This window comes from Carassius auratus, unplaced genomic scaffold (genome assembly GCF_003368295.1).
Source record: "Carassius auratus strain Wakin unplaced genomic scaffold, ASM336829v1 scaf_tig00018063, whole genome shotgun sequence".
In the NCBI taxonomy this organism is placed as follows: Eukaryota; Metazoa; Chordata; class Actinopteri; order Cypriniformes; family Cyprinidae; genus Carassius; species Carassius auratus.
Window position 1 is genome coordinate 309396 of NW_020524844.1, and position 22603 is coordinate 331998.

Consider the following 22603-nt stretch of genomic DNA (forward strand, 5'->3'; position numbering starts at 1 on the left):
GTCATCTTCTCTGAAGCATGTGATTCGTGTTGTAAGTGTACATTCTGGGAGTCTCTGCGGGGTAAGGGTCAGTCTCATAGAGTCACAGGAACATCACAAAGCCCCCCCCCCCTTCTGAAATGATGTGACATGATCTGATGGGTCCCTGGAACTGTAACATGTACAACTTAAAAATAACATGACTATTCTTAGACTCACAGTTGTTGCAGCCATAACTGTAAGTTAATGTCTTTTTAATAATTTTAACATTAGTTATTTTATCCAGCTGCAGGAAACATTCAATTACAAGCACTTTGTTAAAAGTTTGGTTTTCTAACTTCTTGTGGTACTTTGTTTTGTTTTGCTAAAAACGAATGTTTCATCGAATGTGTATAAGTATAAATCTACCATAGGCACAAGGTAGTTAGAAATCACAGTTTTGATATTCAGATCAACAGTGTGATTGCAAGTATGGTAATGTTTCCTACAACAGTTCAATAAACGAGAAGTTATACTAACTTAGGTTTTAAATAATATATTGCTACTTACATCCAAACCAATAATTCCATTACTGCCAAACCAAGTCGAAGCAGAATCAAATTCAGCGCGTCTAAGAGAAACACAGAATGGGTGTATTGGTTTGTGAATTAATTAGTGTTTAGAACAATTTTTTTTAAATGAATGATTTAATGACTCGTCCATAAAAAAAAAAAAAAAAAAGTCTGTCTGGAACCCAGAAATCAAGTGCTTTTTGAAATATCAGGGCTCTTGGAATGAAAGTGAAAGTCATGACATTTGCCAAGTATGGTAACCCATACTTGGAATTGGTGATCTGCATTTAACCCATCCAAGTGCACACAAACAGCAGTGAGTAGGGTACACACACACACACACACACTGTGAACACACACCCGGGCAGCTTGCAGTGAGCAGAATGCCACTCGGCCAATCAAATTTGAAAACAGGAACTAACTGTTGTATACAATTAAATACAAGAGAGAAAAGAAAAAATAAAGACAATTACACTTTTTATTTAATACTGTACATTGCTTTCAATCAAGCTGTGTTTAAGTCAAATTATGCACATAAAATATGCAAAAAAAAAAACAGGTTTCAGAGGTCTAAAATTTTTACAATTTCTCAGTTGTTGAATTGGTTGTGCACATGAATGGAATTAGTCTATATCATGTGTGCATCTTCGTTAATGCTTAAGTGCATATCTATACACACACACACACATATATATGCTAATTGTGAGAAAGCTGTAGTGTTATCCCCTCTCTCAGAAAGGGGCTGACCGCTTGAGGCTCTTCATGCCAGTCCTCTCAAGTTTCGCTTGTGGACACCATTCCAAGAACACACTTGGTAAAATTAGTATACGAAAACACATTCAAGCCCGGTATATAACTCACTGCTCAGCCATTGGCACAAGCATTGCATAAAGACTCGTCTCAGCTTAGTAGTAAAGGCTTATTTCATATACTGGAGTGGATAATGGAATCATGATAGCGGAGGATCAAGTGGAAGGATACAATGAGAGATTCAGCCCAAATGAGACGAGCTGGACATGGGTAACAGACTGTGATTTATCAGTTCAATATTCAGTATGATGAAATAAAATACAGAAAAATGTCTGTCTGGGCCTGATACAAAAACATAATTTAATAGGTTTACTGTGTTTAAAGTTTTACTGTAGTTTTTAATAACTTTTCAAATAGCTTTAGTGCAGCTTCATTGCTTACTCTCAATTAATTTTGTGTTGATTGTGGCCTGAATGATTATTCTAAACTGGTTTTCAAAATATGTTTCTCATTTCAAGAATGAATTATTAGTATGTTATAACAAAAGTACATATAATATGCATGGGTTTGAGATAAATGTTCTAATGCATAATTTAACATATGATTTGAATATTTATTATATTCTGATGTTTATTAATTAGTCTGTGAAATACGAGGAGTTTTGGCACCTGCGTATCAAATGTCTGTTCCGGGACAGTCATAGATAGGGACACCATGAGCTGCTTCTAGAGCCTGTTATGTGACCTAGAACCAAAGAGCACTGAGTGCGTCACTGTGTCACATTACACGAGCATTTGACCAGGGCAGACTGTCCAGTCGCTGTTTGCGTTCAACCGCTAAACAAATCCATCCTTCAAAGTGTCTGGATGTTTGTACAATGTTGTCATTAAACCAGAGCTTTTTTAATAAGCGGTAACATAAGATGTTTAATTCAAAGTCAGGCAATATCTCCAGATATCAGTGAAGGTCAGGAGCTGTATGCTGTTGCATAATCACAGCCGCTGTCATTAAAGAAGCCACTTAATGGTTAGGATTCATGATTCATGAATGATTCATTTATAATAATGCTAGCTTGTGGTTGCTACATTCAATTGAATTTTAAAAAGCAACACAGATGCAGGTTTGTAATGATTGGTGTAATCAAACCCCTTTCTGCAGTTAAATATGGCCAGTGCTACATCAAGGCTGAAATAAATGATGTAAAGCTACCAGTGCAGCAGAGCAAGAGTCTGCTTGTGCTGACCCAAAGGAAACTGTTCTGCTGGTTTTTGAGAACAGGGTCTTTAGCTTGATTGACTATAAACAAACATCAGCATGATCTTCCAGCCAAGCCTGTTCTTCCGTTTCCACTTTTACACTCCACTTGAGAGACAAGATGGTACAAATATCTATTTCCACTCATGTTCCTTCTGTGTGTTCTGGCTAGGTTCTCAAGGTTCTCAACCAAGGAATTATAAAATAATAATAATGATAATAATAAATAAGTAAACATATTTAAAATTGGCTAAAAACTATTTTAGCATGAAAGTTTAATAAACATTTAGTAATTATATGGTAACACTTTAGAATAAGGTTCCATTAGTTAATGTTAGTTAACTACTTTCGTTAACATAAACTAAGCAAGAACAATCCTTCTACAGCATTTATAAGTCTTAGTTCATGTTAATTTCAACATTTACTAATGCATTATTTAAATCAAAAGTTGTGCTTGTTAACATTAGTTAATGCACTGTGAATTACCATGAACTAACAATGAATAACTGTATTTTCATTAACTAACATTAACGAAGATGAATAAATACAGTAATAAATGTATTATTCATTGTTTGTTCATGTTAATTAATACATTAACTACACTGTTAATTATTTGACTGTAAATTTACAATAAATTGCAGGTTAATAATTGCATGACTTTCACAGTAAGTTACTGTAACATTTTTACAGTAAATTATTGTGAAATGACATCTGTATACTATAACATTAACTAATGGAACCTTATTCTAAAGTGTTAACAATTATATTAATTACCATCTAAGCATTTCAGTTTAGCACTTTTGAGTTTTTGACAGTCTGCAATCATACTGCCTGTTCATTGATTTGCTAGTCTTTTAAATCATCTTAATTTGGGTGCTTTTTTAGCATATATTGATTTGTTTTGTATTGAATTGTTTTACATGCCTATGGTACACGATGTACTGCCCTGGGATGTCAGAAATACAATGAAAAACAGGCCCCACTTCACCGAAGAGTCTCAGTGTCAGTCTTCTCTTGTACAATGGTAAGGTCAGCAGTTTAGTCAAAACATGACCCCTGTGTCACAGACTGCTCTGTCTCTGATTGGTGGAAATGGCCCATCCCAGGCGACTCCCCCTTCCTCCCCATAAACACATTCACTGGTTTTCTTGGGAATGTATTTCCACAATCAGTCACGTGCTTTAAGCTTATAGACTGCACTGTAAAGAACCATATGGGCAGTCTTTAGGGTAGATACGATAAGAATTACAGCTAAATATAGTAAACATTGTATTATGTTATAATATAATGACTAACAAGAGACAGCAAAACTAATCAAGATACATTATAACAATGTTAATATATATGCACAAGTGTTAATATCTTGACCACCAATACATTTTATTCATATAAAGTTCTTTTAACTTTTATTGTAATCAAACAAAGCATCGGTAGTCTCCTGAGTCTCCAGCCCAGACCATCTAAATCACATTCTCCGATTCCTAGAAACCCCGCCAGTGTAACTGGAACGTACTCTAGTGTTCTGGTGTATCCTGTGGAGAAAACAACAGTTCATAGAGTGCATGCTGACAGTACGCTGTGTAATCGGATAGCTGGGCAGTCCTTGCTTTAACATGGGCAAATTCTCTTAGGTTGTAAATTGCCTGAATAGCACTTCATAGAAACACACTTTACTTTAAAGTCCAGTTCTTGCTAACCATTAACTACAACTTTTGCTTAAATAAACCCTTAGTTTGCTGCGTATCAGTAGTTAGTAAGGTACAGTAGTTGCTATGTTTATTGGGTAGGATTAGGTATGTAGAATATGGTCATGCAGAATATGTGCTTTATAAATACTAATAAACAGCCAATATGATAATAATATGAATGCTAATAAGCAAAATTTTCCCAATCTGCAAGTATGAGCAAACTAGCTGTATGAGACATAAAATACATGTAATTACAACATTTAAATGTAGATAGCATGCAATGGTGGTGGAATAATAATCAGTAAATCTCCACTGAAGCACCAACATATCTTTTCTATGACTTATAGCCACAGACAGAAACTCGTTCTACTGTAAACATTCGAATGCCAGTTCAGCTGCTGCTGCTTTCCTGCCACGTGAGCAGATTGTGTGTGTGTGTGTGTGTGTGTGTGTGTGTGTGTGCTAAATCCATTAAACGCGTGCATTAAAATTAATTCATTGTCAGCATTATATTTCACCACCTCGAGGGCATTTTCAGCAAACAATTAGAATGAAATAAAAATTAGGCAGATAATTGTAGATTTCAGTCGATGCATTAACTGATCTATGATTTAATACGCAAGTACAACGAGCTGCTCGCCGTTATAATAGTCTCGAATAAACGTTAATTGCGTTAAAATAAAAAAGAAATACCTATAATGTCTTGTACTACACCCCTTGTTTGCGGTGTCGAATAGCACGGTAGCGTTCTTGTCGCGTTGCGTCGCATCAGTGTTTTATTGGTTCACTGTGTGAGACGTCACGACTCCAACTACAAACGTGCAAGACGCGTCGCGCGCGTTCTATTCGATACAGTAGGCAGCTTCGACTGTACTGCTGTTTGTCGTGTCCCGTAGCTAGCAATGTAGATGCGAGCAAAGGGTTAACTGTGATGTCAGCTGCAGAGGCAGGGGCTGCTACTCACCGCAAACAGTTTCCACATTGCTTTAAATAAAACACCAGCACAGTCAGACAGGGTGTCAAACGCTAGCGACAAAATACATGAGCGAAAAGCAGCGAACATCGACCGGATTCAGTCGCTTCCGAGGATCCACTAAGTACTTTTGAATGGCTGTCATCCTAACATCTCTGCCGCGTCCCACGTATGTATTTACAAGGAATTTCATCCCTTCCTGGCCCCTCATATCCATCCTGTTTATAACCATTAGCAAACGTAAATGCATACACTTGTTTGGATAAACATATGTATATGCACTGTGAAGGGGGCTTGTTTTTTACAGCACAGCGGATGATTGTTTACATTCATTGGGTCTGACTGTAATGATCCGTGACATTCGGTTTCTGAAGCAATTCTAAAGGTGGATTTAATTTCTATTAACTACGGTTTTTTAACGTCTATGTCATTTCTGTATTTGATATATTATCCATGATTCAGTGGTGATTGCAATGTGTGTGTGTGTGTGTGTGCATTATTCCTTTTTAATGACCTTAGCAGTGACCTCCTTGTCTGGAAGATATTATGTTATAATTAGATGAAATGAGTCTTAAAGTGTTTGTGATTATAAGCTATCATGCAGTAGTTATCCTGCAGCTCTAGTGTCAAATTAAACATTATAGAAGCATTGTACATTTGAATGATTGTACTATTATTGGCACCACTATCTAACAGCAGAACTATTGGAGCCATGTCAGTCCCATGTGACTGTGTGCATCTGTCTAAATGTGAAGGATCAGTCTGTTGTGTATAAACAATGAAGACTTGCTTGAAGGTTTTTACACAATACCAGGGTTACATCTAGGGGAACAAATTATTTGGGTTAAGAAGATTGTCAGGTTTTTCTAAAAGCCAGAGTTTTCACAGTCATGGAAATCCTAAAAAGATTAGTGACTGTGATTTCCTGCAAGTCTGTAGTGAATATGCATTCTAGTTCTGTATTCCCCCTAAAATATGTATTTGGCTTGAAATGTTTGACTACAGGCAGCTTCACTCTGTCCTCTGAGGGTCATTTGTACAGAACTAAATATAAATGTTTAATTCTGTTGTCACCTGACAAACAAATGCAAATCTGCCCAGCAATCTCTGTAAAATAAATTGTAAATAAATCCTTTTAGTAATCATGAACAGCTGGAAAGGTCATGGGTAAGGGATTAAATTAATTGTTCAAAAAGTGTGGGAATTCTGCATCCATACAAACAAAAAATATTTTTCATTCTTCCCATTAATGACAAGTTGCTCTGCCCTGTTAGAATTACAAACGCCCTATTGTAATAGTACTAATAGGATTTTTTTATTATTATTATTGCAGACATTTGCAATTATCTAATTTCTTTAAACAATACATGTTGTGCACTACAGAGGCAGTAGTTTTCTGGGTTTGTAGAGCATGCCAGAAGCAGGCATTATTAATAAACCCTTAGCAATGCTTAAGGAACACCTTTTTTGAGCAATGTCATTGTATCTACCGCTTGCAGTCTTAGGGGGTTCTATGATATTTTACCTTTCACCTAAATAGCCAAAGAGATCTTGGCTCGAGTTGAGCAAGACAGCATGTTTTTATTAGAGCTAGTTCACGCTATAGGTTTTTTCTTCTCCATTTAGGCTGCAGCTGCAAAATTTCACACAATCGAATACTGTTTATTGTAGAGATGTTTAATTTTATCATTCTCACTAAACACTCACAGATGGCTCATCAACATCACAGTTGCCTTTACATACTTAATTGTGCACTTTCACACAGACAGCTAAAGGGGCTGATGTTGCTAAAAAATTACATTATTTTGTGTATTTGGTTTAGTGAAATGTGTTAATGCAGTTTAAGGTAAAAAAAAAAAAAAAAAAATACATGAAAAGTGAGGTGTAAGCTGATTGGCCAGCTATTCATGTCATTGTGATTGGCCAAATACCTCAAACATGTGATGGAAATGTTACACCCCTTACCATACTGTGATGCCGTCTCCCGGTCCAACGAGACAAAACCAACAAAACCCATTACAAACGAGGTATTTGTAGCATCCAGTGGGGACATAATTACTAATTATAATGACTAATACTGTCTTTTTATGCGCTGCATCGCGCTGCGTAAACATAAAACATTGTCTTACTTTTGTGATCAGAGAAACGACAAACAACAAGCGCTACTCTAAACTGCTCAAAACTCTTGTTTGAATCATCTAAACTTTTATTAAACATGAACATTTCTGGAACATAGTAACAAAACAAAAAAAAAGAGAGAGATTTTAAGATGATTTTAAGGTGTTTATTTGAGCAGTTTCATGTTTGCCTTTAAAAGCTTGACATCTCTCTATTTCAGAGCCAGACCATGAATTACGTGGGTCAGCTAGCCGGTCAGGTTTTTGTGCAGGTGAAGGAGCTGTACAGAGGCCTTAACCCCGCCACCCTGTCCGGCTGCATCGATGTTATTGTGGTGCGTCAGCCCGACGGAAGTCTGCAGTGTTCACCTTTTCACGTCCGTTTCGGCAAGATGGGAGTGCTGCGCTCCCGGGAGAAAGTGGTAAGCACTAGCTTAGACATGTTTTATGGTGGCAGCATATGGAATTTTTCATATTTTTGCAGCTTACCATTTCATTGATTCAACTCGTGTGTGTTAAATTGTTATTTCACACCCCCTCATTATTTGCTTTTGAGGTTGTTTGCCATGTTACAGAAGCACATTCTGGGAGCCTCTGGGAGAACCAATGAATGCATTTATATGCATATTTTTGAACCGATTATGCTTGTGAAAATGCATGTGGTCATGTAACTTCCCTTTATTGACATAATGACATAAATGGCTTGAGAATAAACTGATCAACACTAGATATTTATCCATTACCCTTATTTCACCTGGCATGCAAACACTTTATTAACCTGCACCCAATTGGCTTACTCAAGTGCTCATGTGCGATATGTAACTGGAAAGCGCCCTTATATGGCAGATTTAAGCTCTGACTCAAACTCTGACTTTTTCTTGACCCAAGAAATATATAAAAAAAGCCCATTGCAGCCAAAGGACAGGTGGATTTGTAGATTGTACGCACAAAAATGTTCTGTATTATTATTATTTGTATTATTTTATTTTTTTGGCCATTTCCCATTCATTTCCTATGGTTGGTCATTTTTGACTGAAGACCATGAGTGTGACTATTTTCTATGAGCACTTAGCTTTTTTGAATCACGCTTTCAATTTTTTTTGGTTGTTCACATATCAAGTGCCCTGAAAGTCACCAAGTTTCATACCATTCCAATGAAGCTACAATGTTTAAATATTCAAAATGTAAAATTCTTCGGTCAAAAGGGTTAAAAAATATCTTAATTTGTCTTCTGAAGATTAACAGAAAAAAAGTGACATAATTTGATTAATCTTTGAACCGTACATTTCTGCTATACATACATAACTTTTATCAAAGCCATGGACATATGGTCATAAATATAGTCTTTGAAGTTTTAGACTTGTAGGAAAAATGTTGTTTTATGATGGGATAAAACTAGCATTGTCATTGGCCTTGTGTTGCACATGGCTTACTGTTGTAAATTGTCTTTATTATAGTGACAGCAGTGCATGTTCCCTTTCTCCTCAGGTTGACATTGAGATAAATGGGGAGCCAGTCAGTTTACATATGAAACTAGGTGAAAATGGAGAAGCATTCTTTGTCAAAGAAACAGAAAGTGATGAGGTGAGTACTGGGGTCCTGTACCAAACAATAAATTGTTGCATTGTTTTATTGCAGCCAAGGTTCATTGTGTACTGAGAAATGTAACATATGCAAGTATGTACAGTACGTATGCATGTCTCCTCATGAATACCATATCTTGAAATCTGAACTTGCTTACTGGAAACAATCCTACCACATGCATTCTGCGACCCGAGCGTGAACACTTTGCTCTAGAACAGACCCTTTCTGCCAAGGCCACTGTTGTCCTGTCTAAAACAGCACCCGTCTTTATGCTTCCCAAGCTTGAAAGAAAAAGCCCGCCAATTTAAAGGGCAAAGTAATGCACCGGAGAAAAGCCCTGAAACACGTCCCCATTACTTTCTGACCACAGATGGTTTCTTGCTCATCACAGGAACAAATGCCTGAAATGAATATCTGTTGAGGTACATTGCGTTCGGTAAGTGCTAGAATGGTTGCCCTCATGTGGAACATTCTGTCTCCTTTTTTTAAAAAGAGAGATGCACTTGTGCTAGTGTTACTAAAATAATGCTCTCTCTACATACAGCTGTGTAAAATATTATGTGCTTGCTAAATTATGTCATTCTTTATGCCAGCAGAATCACTGTCTATTTGTCTGAACCGGTTTAGATGTTTGTGCTTCATTTGACTAAATATAGCCAGTAGCAAGCAGAGAGCTATCACCGGGTTGCATTCACAGGAATGCTAAACTCCTGAATGGCGTCATTTATGTTAATATGATATTCTGTTATGAATACAAGTGTAACACTTCTAGAAAAGGACATTTAACACATTGGATACTATGGTGTGGCATTTTAGGAGATGATGTTCTACAGATGTAATGGCTTGTAAGTTTCATATTCATATAATTTTAATACTCTTTGATTTCTTAGCAATGCACATCTAATTGTAAATAAAATGCAAATGTTTTAAACATAAATTATTAAAACCCTTTATTTATTAGCAGTGAACATTAAATAAACATCCACATTAAAAAAATGTAATCAGATTAAATGTTTAAATCTCTTTATGTGATTTATTAGCAATGAACAATAAATACAATTAAATATAATTCTAAATGTATCACATGAAACAAAATTGTTAGAAAATGTAAATGTTTTATATGTTAAACATTAGCTACTTTTCATGCAATATTACTTTCATACATAAACTGGTTGTTGCTGTTTTTTTTTTGGGGGGGGGGGCATTTTTTGCTTTATTACCATTATTATTTTCTCCTTTATTACCAATGACAGTGGAGAAAGTGTGTTTTAAACAAGTATGACACATACATACATACACACTTCATATCCTTGTAATGATGTATGACAGTTTTACCTCAACATACTGTGTTTAGTCTTTTAGCAATTTTAAAATATCATTTTTAATGCAGAAGAGCCTTTTTCACTGAAGTGCAGTGAACTTGGGATTGTCTTGTTGTCGGTACAAAAGATTAAAGCTGCTGAGGGGGATTTCTTTTTCATGGAATACCATACACAAAATGTCAGATTATATTACTCAAATGAGTATCCTGAGAATGTAACCTCTGCCAACCTCAACCAATGGCATTAGTTTGTGGTCCGACTAACTTTATCCTCTCCTCCTTTAATGAAAAGTGATTTTAAAGTGCTCAACAACTCTGGTTTTCTGTATTAGTTAATGTGATGGTTCCAGCTGTTGTATAGTCAGTGTATCTATTTGTGTTGTGGTGATAATGTTAAGCAGAGCTAGACTTGATTATGGTCTGTCTGCTTCAATGGGAGTGATAACTGATATATGAGCCGGCAGTGTTGGCCGTCTGGTTCTCAAGGGCAATTGAGTGACTTAAACAACTGAACATTATGTTATCATATATTTATTTGCAGCCATGCACTTATGTCTTCTAAAACCATGACTTAGAGACAGTTCAGAGCTGTGGCACGTGCATGCATTTGTCTGTAATGAAAGATGCAGTGATCTGTCACAAGGCATTAGGGTCACAGTGTTGTGCTTCTGGAATTAAGGTGGACACAGTCAAACTAAATAAATGGCTAGAGTCTACATTCATGGTTATATGAGTAAGTGGTTGTGTTTGTAAATATACAGTGTTTTTGTAAGGGAACTGTTTGCCTACAACACACTCTACCAGGGTCTAATATTAACTTTTTGCAACACCTGCCAGTAGTGGGTGAATTATGACATTTTACAGGCCATAAATATTTCTCAGTGGTAATGGAACTACATAGTTAACATTATTTAATTTTTTTCACCAATATTTTACTTTGAATATTTTTTTTTTTTTAGAATATTTGCTCCAAATAGATCTAGATGTTTTCCTCCAAAGATTGAAAAATAAAAACCTTTAAAATGCAGAAACTCCCTAAAGAATGCCTACATTTAGTACTATAATTTCTCTCTCTTCAGGAGATGGTGCCGTTGCACTTGGCTACATCGCCCATAATTTCAGAGGGCTCTGCCCTCATGCAGGCCCAAGTTGGAAAAGGCCTGTCCCGTCTGTCTGAGTCTGGAAACGGAACCTCCATTCAAACCCTGGGCCCCATGCAGGCCCCTGGTGAAAGTTCATTAATGAAGAAGCGAAGGAAGAGGAGAAGAAAATCTCAAGTAGACAGCATAAAGCGAGAAGACAACGGAGACTTTTCTGAAGACGAGGACATGTTTCCCATTGAAATGAGTTCTGATGATGATACAGTGGCTGCAGGAAGCAGGTCAGAACAAACAGTAGATATGGAGAACGTTTTTTATTTGAGAAGTAATATTACACATGACTTTCATGCCATTCTAAAGCTGTATTTTCCATGCAACACAAAAGCAGAAATTTTGAACAATGTCCATGCCACTCTTTTCTATACCAGGGGGTGTCAAACTTAAAAAAAATTAGTTTTGAGAGCTGAGATCGATGGTGTCTTTGAAACATGTCAGCCCCTGGTCACCATTCACTTTCGCTGTATGTGGGTTAAAGGGGATAGTGGTCTTACCAAGATCTCACACTGAATCTAAATCCCACTTTTCAGTTCAGCCTAGCCTAACAAGAGATGTGGAGCTTAACTTATTTCCTGTAAAGAGCATAGAACATGCAACATTTAGGACAGATGGATCTGAGAATGCAGAGAGATCCTCCTCCTCTTGACTAATTTGAAAACACTGCATATTATGTGATTGCAGTGGCAAAATTTGTTTGCTGGAATGAATCCGATTGCAGTGGTCTTGTGATGTCGGCTGTGTCTGTTTGTTCACTCTTCGAATAAGCTCTGCAATGGAGAGAGAGAGGCTAAGTCGAGAAAAAGAGGTCGCCAGTCCTATTGCTCAAGTAAAACAAGCGGCTCAAACACCCCCTCCAATGTTTTTCCACGAAATTCATGAAACCATGCCAGTTCTGGCCTCGGCTCGAGGGGAGTCCTTTGTAATGCTGGGCAATCTAGCAATACCCCCGCATATCTGAGAAAAGAAATGATTTGCAATATAAGCCAGTTTAACAACATAAACATCCTTTTCCCTTCTTTCACTCCCAGTGGACCACAAGTTATGTATTTTATCTGTTCAATCTGGATAAGCAAGTTAAAAGTCAATCTTGAAGTGCACTGCATGCTTTGCATTACCAAGAACCTGCTTCCCAGGTTCCAGTAATCGATTTAAAAAGTGACAGTAAAGACCGCTGGGAAAACACTGCTCACAAGGCCAAAAAGAGTCAGCTGGGAATGAATCTAAACTCAAGAATGTGTTGCTCGGCAAAGCAGCAGTTTGAATCCAGCTCTTTGGAAACCCCACAATGCTCTCTGTCTTCCTAGAATAATGAGTCTGTTGAAGACAAGCACTGCAGATTATCCCTGGCTAAATCTATATGCATGGAACGTAAATGTACTTGACTAAATGTACTAAATGTATACAATGTCTTACTTTTACGTCCTGCATGTTTGCTTATACTGTAAGTGTTTTCAGAGCCATGTCACATGAGCTATTTGCTGAGCAGGTGAAAGGAACTAGCAGCACATACACACAGTCTGAAGAGAACTGGACTGCTGTTCAAAGGTATGCCACTTAAGACTTCCTACTTGCACCCACATTACATATTATGAAAAACTAAGTAACAATTGCAAAATACAGTCACAAATTTGAAGTAAAGAGAATTAACATACCACATATATAATACATAGCAAAAGAGACAACAATTAAGCCTGTGACGTGGAAAAAAAACTGAAATTCCATAATGTGTATGTCAGACTTATTATTATGCTTATACAGTATATTATTTATTTTATATATGAAATTCAAGATCATGGACATTTGAAAATAAACCTTTGTTTTCTGAGCAACAGCAAAGTGTTGGGGAAGACCTGCTCTTTACCCATTCCCACCAGTTCAGGATTATCCATTTCCTGCCCTCAACAAACAGCCATGTTTCAGTCCACACACAGGTAAATCGCTATACAATGTAATTCAACTTTAAACAAAGCCATAAACAGTAACTTAAGCTTTAAAAGCCTTACATTTCTCTAATTTATTGTCATGATTTTTACTGTTTGTCAAGCATGGTATTCAGTTTTGCAATACAAGTAATTAACAGTTGAAGGCATTGTTCCTATCGTATTTCACAACAGCTGTATAAATACAAATCTACAGTTAATCCAAATGTTTCTCAACGTCTCTCATTCCTCCTTACAGCAGCCCAAATGGCTCCTTGCCATCCACACCCAAGAGTGACTCCGAATTGCTGACCAGTCAGAGGAGAGGAAGGGAAACCGGACAACCCTGAGATGCTCTGGACGTGGGGAGAGCTGCCTCATGCTGCAAAGGTACAATATTCACTAGACATGCCACATTAACAAATGTGAAGCAGCTAACTCAACGTCTTTCTTTTTCCACAGCCATCATTCCTGCAGCCCATTTCAGAGCCTATGGTGGTGACCCAAAGATCAATCCCACCATCTGAAAGCAGACACTTCAGAGCCATCACTGGAGATGCAATGGCGGAGTCTCAGGGCAGTGATGTGTATGTGCCTGATCTCAAGGATGAAGAGGCAACATCTGCCGCTGCTGTAGATGCGGAGGCCATCAGTGCTGCAGCCCATCTCATCACAGACCTAGAGGAGGGGCGGCACAGTCCTGGAGCTCATGCCATTAGCAAGACAGACTCTCCATCCAAGAAAAAAGGTATGTAACCTTTCATGATAAAGTTACAAAGCAAAACATATTAGGCTACTTTTTAAAACATCTAATGCCATACTACATCAATTCCTAGACAAAAGGAGCCGGCACCTGGGATCAGATGGAGTATATCTGGATGACATCACAGAGTTGGAGCCTGAGGTGGCAGCCTTGTACTTTCCAAAGAGGTACATTTTCACTTGTTCATTTATGATCCAGATGTAATCCAAATATTTAAAAATGATTTTTAATTGTCAAATGTATTTTTTTGTTGCTCAGTGATGGAGCAACTTCTGTGAGGGGTGGGGCAGATCCGAGAAGTGCCAATCAGTCCCCTCAGTCAGTGGGCAGCAGTGGGATGGACAGTGGGGTGGACAGCTTTTCTGACCAGTTAGGAGACTTGCCTCATATTGCAATCTCTCTCTGTGGAGGACTGTCAGAAAACAGAGAGATCACCAGAGGTAAAAGGACAAGTTATGATGTACCTTTAAACAACTATTGAGAAGTTTGGAGAAGGTAATATTAATGTTTTCAAAAGAGGTCTATTTAAGCTGAGCAAAACTGCTTTTTTTAATTAAAAAAAATGCAGTAAATTGCAGCAATAATGTGAAAATATTATTACAATTTAAGATATATTCCTTTTTGTTTTATAATTTAATATATTTAAAAAATTATTTTGATGTAAAATGTCATTACTGTCACCTTTGAACTTGGTGAATTACTTTTCACCGAGTATGCATTTAATCTTACTGAGCCCAAACCTTTCAGTGGTAGTGTAAAATCATGTATTTTCAGCAGCTGTTCTGTGATTCTGTAGGCTCTGTATTAACATCCAGTTTTTTCTAGATTTTATTTGCTGGGGAAGTCACTAAGCCATTAAATCTTTCATTCACAGAGGAATTCGAAGAACGAGCCATATCTTATCAGGAGTTTGCAGATAATCCATCTATCATTGATGATCCAAACCTGGTCGTAAAGATTGGCACCAAGTATGTCATAATCCTTAAATCCTAAAAACATATATAATGTCTTTTATTAAAATGCTGACAAAATACTCTTACTTAAGTCATTTATTACATTTCTCAGTTATTTCACACATTTTGTTCTCTCCACAAAGGTATTATAACTGGACCACAGCTGCTCCTTTTGTACTCGCCATGCAGGTTTTCCAGAAGCCCTTGCCAAAGGTAAGGACTGCATAAACAACACCTTCATGTACATAAAGCTCTTCAGCTCTTCAACCAACACTGACCATGTCGTCTTATATTAGTTTAAATAAAGCTTAACATCTGAACTTGTTAATGTCAAAGTCAGACATTATAGTAATGCCATTCGAAGTAAAATATTTGAAATAAATAAATTACAGTGATTTGCAATTAAACTAATAACTTTATGTATTTGAGGGTGGAATTCATGTGCCCCCTGCAGGTGGATTAAAACAAAGAAACTGTTCATTTGGAAACATCATTGTCCTGCATATACAATTAAAAAAAATCATTGGATGTGTCTCACTTTTTAATATTTATAATTATTTGGACACCTTTTTATTTAAAACTCATTACTAACTATTACCAAATGCATAGCATGGATTAAATAGATGATGAAATACATCACAGTGATTGAAAATACTGTTTTGTTTCTGTATTGTTTGTCTTCTCAAGTGTCTAGCTAGTGTTTCATGGCTTTTTAAAGTCCTTGTGTATACTACACCCCGGCTCTCATGGCACTCCAGGGCATTTAAATTTGTCTCTTCCCTCCTCCTTGCTTTTCGTTTCTTTTTTTTTAATTGATCTCCCCCATCCCATCCCATTGTGCACCATTGCACTAAGTATTCCTGCCTGAGTTATGTCTATTCTGCTCTTGGTTTCTTCACATACTGTTTTCCTAGTGTGTTCGGCTCTAGTCCTGTACGTCTTTATGAATTTTTTGTTGATTTATTAGCTGCATGTTTGTTCAATCACAGTCATCCATTTAATCATTTAGTTTTTGAGTTTTGAGTATCAGGGGCTCTGTGCATTTGCTCCAGGCCACTGTGGAGAATATCATGAAGGAGAAGATGCCCAAGAAAGGAGGACGCTGGTGGTTTTCATGGAGAGGCAGAAACAACAGCTCCAAATCCGTATGTTTGCATTATTTTATATAGGAAATAATTGTGCATTGAATATAATGGTGAAATGTTACCAGTGAATGTTATTCCAATACTTCCAGACTTTGCAGGTTTGCAAATATTATATATGCAAAAAAGCACGCAAATCAAAATGTAACAGAATTACTATCATTCATACCGCAACAGGAATCAGCATCTGACCAGATTGAAGGTGGAGAGGATTCTATAAGAACAGCATCTGTGAGCAGGTACCTAATGAATCATATTTAGAAAAAAAACAGTCTCAAAACACAATTAAGCTTTTAGAAACTCTATTAAAAACAGAGTTAGCTTGAGCTGTTACACATACATACAGTTAGCCCATGCATGTGCTGAAGTTGAGTACCAAAAATGTCAACAGAGATCTCACAATAGCTAAAGAGAATAAATATTGTATTACTTTAGAAAGGCTAAGGCTATATGAAGATTTCTAAGACATTAAAAACTCCTAGAGACACAGTTCTCAGCCTTTTTCATTAGCTTAAAGTGTGTTTTACCAGAAAACCTTTGAGGGCGTTGAAGAAAAAGCACAATATCATAAAATGTTTAATCAGAAAATCTGCAATGTTAAGCCATAGACTTGCAAGATGACTCGATGAAAGGAGGAAAACCATTTCAATGCAGCGTGTAAGAAGAACACTAGACAAGTGTGGCCTTTATGTTGAGGCATCTTGCAGAATACCACTCTTGATCAAGAAGAACAAAAGGCAGACTTGAACTTGATGAAATCAATTTGTGTAGGCATGTGGAGCTCTGGGGGAATGTTGTATGGGGTGATGTGACCAAACTGGTCAAAACTTTTTGGATCCATGGATCAGCTGTATGTCTACTGCAGAACAGGCAAAGCTCAGGTGGATCAGTGTTGTTATGGAGGTGGATCAGTCCTGTTATGGGGTTTCTTAACTGTAGCAGGAAGTAGAAACCATGACTGTATGATGGACATCATGGATTCTTTGAAGTATCAGGCCATTTTGACAAGAATTGTGATGCCTTTGGGGCAAAGACTGAAGCTGATGTTCAGTGGAATTTCCTGCAGGACATTCATCCCAAATTACAATCCAAATCTACTTCTGCTTGGTTCAGGGATCAGTCATAGAATGTTCTTAAGTGGCCTGTTCAGTCTCCAGGCTTAATTCTCATTGAAAATATCTGGTTGAATTTAAAGAAAGCAGTGGTCAATGTGAAAGCAGTGATCTGGAAGCTTTTTCAGGCAATGAATGGGCCAAGACTGTAGTAGAGAGGTGACAGAAGCTTCTAAGCACTTACAGACAGCGCTTATTGGTGATTTTAAAGAATAAAAGATTCTACACAAAATTTGAGTTTTGGGGGGTTGAATAATTTTGAACAGAATCGTTTAGAGCCAATTTGAATTTCATCATGATTCATCAGCATTCCATTCTCATAATCACTAAAAAGGTGTTTTAACAAACTTTCTCTAATACTTTACTGATGCCTTTGTTAAATTGTTTTCATTAAAAAAATTTGTTGCAGCAAAATGCCATGCAGGTCAAATAATTTTGATTGCAACTGTAGTTTTTGGCTATTAGATGACAGGCTCATCTTCTGCACTTTTTGAGAATTTTTCAGCTTAAGTGAAGTTATAAATATGATGTTGTTAGGTCCTGTTCACACCAACACTAGCTTGAATTTTTGGCATGAACATTTGGTTCAGTTTTTGCACTTGATATATATATATATATTCTAACCAAAAACAGCATGGTGTTTATAACACAACACCAAATAAAAGAGTACAGAAAAATAGTTTGTGAGCACTACATTTTATTGGGTGGCCAGTTTCTTTGAGGTGCAGTGGAAATGAGATTGTTTTACTTTCCTTTAAAAGGTGTTGCATTATGGCATGCACATTTTTGTATCTGTACAGATACATTGACAGCCTTTCATTCAAATTAAAACGTTTATTGCACCATATTTTTTGCACTAAACGTTCATATTGGTGTGAACATGTCTTTCATTAAGGTCTCTCACATCCAATACTGAGAATGTAGATTATTTATAAGGTACACAACACTTTGATTTTAACTGTGGACTGGCTGGTGGTGTTTTTCATAGATTGAAGGATGAATCATCATCCAGTGAAGATGACAGTGGAGGTGCTAAAGAGAATCCTGTGAGCAATCAGCCTGAAGTTCTCCACAGCACTGGAGGCCACTGCTACAGGAAGACTCTTCGTTTGTCTTCAGAAGAGCTAGTAAGCATCTCATTTTCCACAAAGCCTGTAAAGTCAGTCACAGACTATGCTATAGAAACCCACGCTACAAACATATTCTTTACAGGCCAGTCTGCACTTAAAAGATGGCCCCAATGATGTGGTCTTCAGTGTCACCACCCAGTACCAGGGCACGTGCCGCTGTGAGGGCATGATTTATCTGTGGAACTGGGATGACAAGATAGTGATTTCAGATATTGATGGCACCATCACAAGGTGAGACTACTCAAGACAACTTTTTATGGCAATGTAATGGGTTTCGTCGGATTAAATTTCTAAATCTCCTTCAGGTCTGACACCCTTGGCCACATTTTACCCACTCTGGGTAAAGACTGGACCCATCAGGGCATTGCCCGTCTCTACCACAGAGTCAGCCAGTGAGTCCCACACCACATAGAGAGCCTGCACATCTATTAAATGTTAGCTCACTTTGAAATGTCTAATATATCTTATTATCTTTGGCATCAGGAATGGCTACAAGTTTATGTACTGTTCAGCTCGGGCGATTGGCATGGCTGATATGACCCGGGGTTACCTGCACTGGGTTAATGAGAGAGGCACCATGCTACCCATGGGACCTGTGCTGCTTAGTCCCAGTAGTCTGTTCTCTGCATTTCACAGGTTGTACACACAAAACATGTATAGGATTTACAAAACTGTGAGAATGCCATATTGTAACTGATTTTTTTTCTTTTAATTTCAGGGAGGTCATTGAGAAGAAGCCAGAAAAGTTTAAAATTGAATGTCTGACCGACATTAAAAACCTGTTCTATCCAAACACAGAACCCTTCTATGCTGCTTTTGGAAACAGAGCCACAGTAAGTAATAGTAGCAACAACTGCTAACATTACCTTCAGCTGATATATGTGTCTTTAAGTCAATGGGTTATATGTGTATATATATAGCAATAGCCAAAAATACACTGTATGGGTCAAAATGATTGATTTTTTCTTTTACGTCAAAAATCATTAGGATATTAAGTAAAGATCATGTTCCATAAAGACATTTTGTAAATTTCCTATCTTGAAAATATCAAAACGTAATTTCTGATTAGTAATATGCATTGCTTAGAACTTAATTTGGACAACTTTAAAGGAGATTTTCTCAATATTTAGATTTAGATTGCACCCTCAGATTCCAGATTTTCAAATCATTGTATCTCGGACATATTGTCCTTTCTTAACAAATCATACATTAATGGAAATCTTATTTAATTAACTTTCAGATGATGTATAAATATAGACCCTTATGACTGGTTTTGTGGTCCAGGGTCGCATATCCAAATTTCTAACGAATGTTCTTCTCTCCAGGATGTTTATTCATATAAAGAGGTTGGAGTGCCTTTAAACAGAATATTCACTGTGAATCCTAAGGGAGAGCTCATCCAAGAACATGCAAAGACCAACATATCATCGTAAGTGAATGCAACTGTTCTGGATCTGATGAAAACATTTCTTTTCTCATTGTAAAAAACAGAATAATAAATAAAATAGAAAAATCACACGTTACCGTAATATAATTAATTAGGGGTGTGATGAGTTATCGTGCCACGTGACAATATCCTCATGCAGAGCTTTCAGATATATTTGCATTACACTGGTCCTTTCACCACTGGTATATTATGTTCACATCAGGCAAGTGGCCGCATGATAAGCAGGAAAATTCTGCAATGTATTCTTTATTCCAGTCATAAATACAGAATTCACAGTTTTACGCAGAATGTCATGGAATTTGTAAACTAGAAAAAATTTGGCAACCAAATTTGGCTGAAACGGGTGAAAAATATCCAACTGTGTCGGATACGGGTTCGGGTCGGGTCGGACACAGGGAAACATGGGTCTAAACACGGTTTCAAAACAGTCACGTGCAAAGTAAAAATAGGCCTACGTTCCATTTTTTTAAAAAATCACCACGGCGCAAACGGCTGCTTGAGTCATTAGTTAACAGACGTTAAGATCAGTTAAGATTAGCCAAGATCATATATATATGTGTGTGTGTGTGTGTTGTCAATTATATTTATACTATTTATATTGTGCAACTACTTGCCTGTCAGTTGTGTTTGTGGAAAAATCTTTTAAAATAGAAAAAAATATTAAAATAGATGTTTAATTTCATAAAGTACCATCTGATTTCAAAATGCACCTACTTTTTTGCATTTTGTGTTTTTCAGTTGTCTCGTCTCCTCTCGTGGGATAAGTATCTCGTCACACCCCTATAATTAATGCATCTGGACATTTCACATTTTAATATTTTTGTAATTTCCATTATTATCAATTATTCTTGTTATACACTAACATTAGGTGTCCAATAGTTTGGAGTTTATCAGTCTGACAGTAAATTAATTCATATATTCTTGTGTATTTTACAGTTATGAACGTCTGTGTGAGGTTGTGGATCATGTCTTCCCTCTTCTGATAAGAGGGAACACCACTGACTTCCCCTGTTCAGACACCTTCAGCCAGTTCACCTTCTGGAGAGAGCAGTTACCAGAGGTAGACAAGCAGGATCAACATGCCAAGAGCAGCTGAAAAAAGATCAAATGCCCTACAAACTCAGCTCTTAACACTGCACTGCCATAGGTATTCCTCTTCGCACAAGCAACTTAGCACTTTGCAGACCGCATGCCGCCCTCTGCCTGTCCTTTTAATATTATTTTACATTTTTAGTTTGTGCTAGTTTTTTTTTTTAACTTGAAATAATCTGAATCTGGTAGGATATTATTATATATATATACTTTTTATTAATGAGGTTACAGCTATTTTAAAGTGCCAAATGCATTATTCATAACCAAGGTAATTACATTATGCTATTAAAAAAATGGTCTATTGGCTTTTTCCAAGGTAGTAAAGATATATGAGGGAATACAGTTATTTTAGTACATAGTATAAAACGTTTTTGAGCATTAAAACATGATGAGAGATTTTCATTAAATTAAATAATAATAATAATAATAATAATAAATAAACTCAGCTGTAGGTATAAAAGCCAGCTTTAGTACTGTATATCTCAGGTGATACAGAATTTACACAAGGTACTCTTTTAAAACTTAAAGTGACCTTTCATAAATTATTTTACTACTCCATTTCCTTAACAACAAAACAACAAATGCAAGTGGATCGGTGTAATTGTGTCATCCTGGACAACATTTTACCATATACACACTTTACGTTTTGCCAAAAAACATATTATTATGAGGTAACTTTGCATTCCTTATTATATGTGTGTATGTTAAGTTCGCAACTCTTACCAGCAAATATGAATCATGCAGGAACTGATTTTGTCATACCTCATACCTATTAGCATGTTAAAGAAAAACAAACTAGACAAAAGCAAACCTCAATGCAAAGATCACTCAGGTCATGAAGTATTTCCTACCTGTATTAATTCCTTTATATTAACGAGATATCTATTACATCTTAATCCCTTTCAATAAATATATATATATATATATATATATATATATATATATATATATATATATATATATATATATATATATATATATATATATATAAAAAACACACCTGAGAAAAAAAAAGTTTTTTTTTTGCTTATTTCAGTAATTAAGAATATAAAATCTCCCGATTCATACTGAATGCTATTGTTAATTTTTTTTATATATATAATCTTTATATTCTACCACCACTAACACCTCTACCCAATTGTGTATTGTTTTTGTCTTTAAATTAAAGGATGAAACGGACTGTATTATAAAAGCACTGTATAATGAAATATAAGACTTGTGTGATGCATAAATGGACAAGCTCTTGTGTATTCTCAAGTCTGTGGTTTTCCATGGTTATAAAGAAGCACATTAAATAAGCACTGATGTGATGCATGAATGATGAAGGGGCTTTAGGGATTGATTTATGTGTATTTTAATGTTAACCGTCTTATTATTCCGCAAAAAAAAAAAAATAAAAAAAAAAAAAGAGTATATGAAATGTATGTGTGCAACGTGAAAATGCAATTTGTACTGATCTCTAATTGGTTCAGTTCGTAATACAAAATGATTATAATGTCAGATGACTGCTACAAACACTGTGAATGATCAGGTCAAACATTGTAGATTGTTTCTGCTCTTTCTACCTGTCTTACATCTTCAGTTCATTGAGATTTATTACTTTATACAAAAAAACAAAAAAAGAAACCTGAATAATATAAGACTGTGTAATATGTTTTCTGTTCACTTGAA

The 22603-nt window shown here is 36.4% G+C and overlaps 1 pseudogene; it reads left to right on the plus strand.

The window, feature by feature from the left end:
- The first annotated feature begins 1392 nt into the window (after positions 1-1392).
- Positions 1393-21842, plus strand: LOC113075931 (phosphatidate phosphatase LPIN1-like; annotated as a pseudogene).
- The last annotated feature ends 761 nt before the right edge of the window (positions 21843-22603 follow it).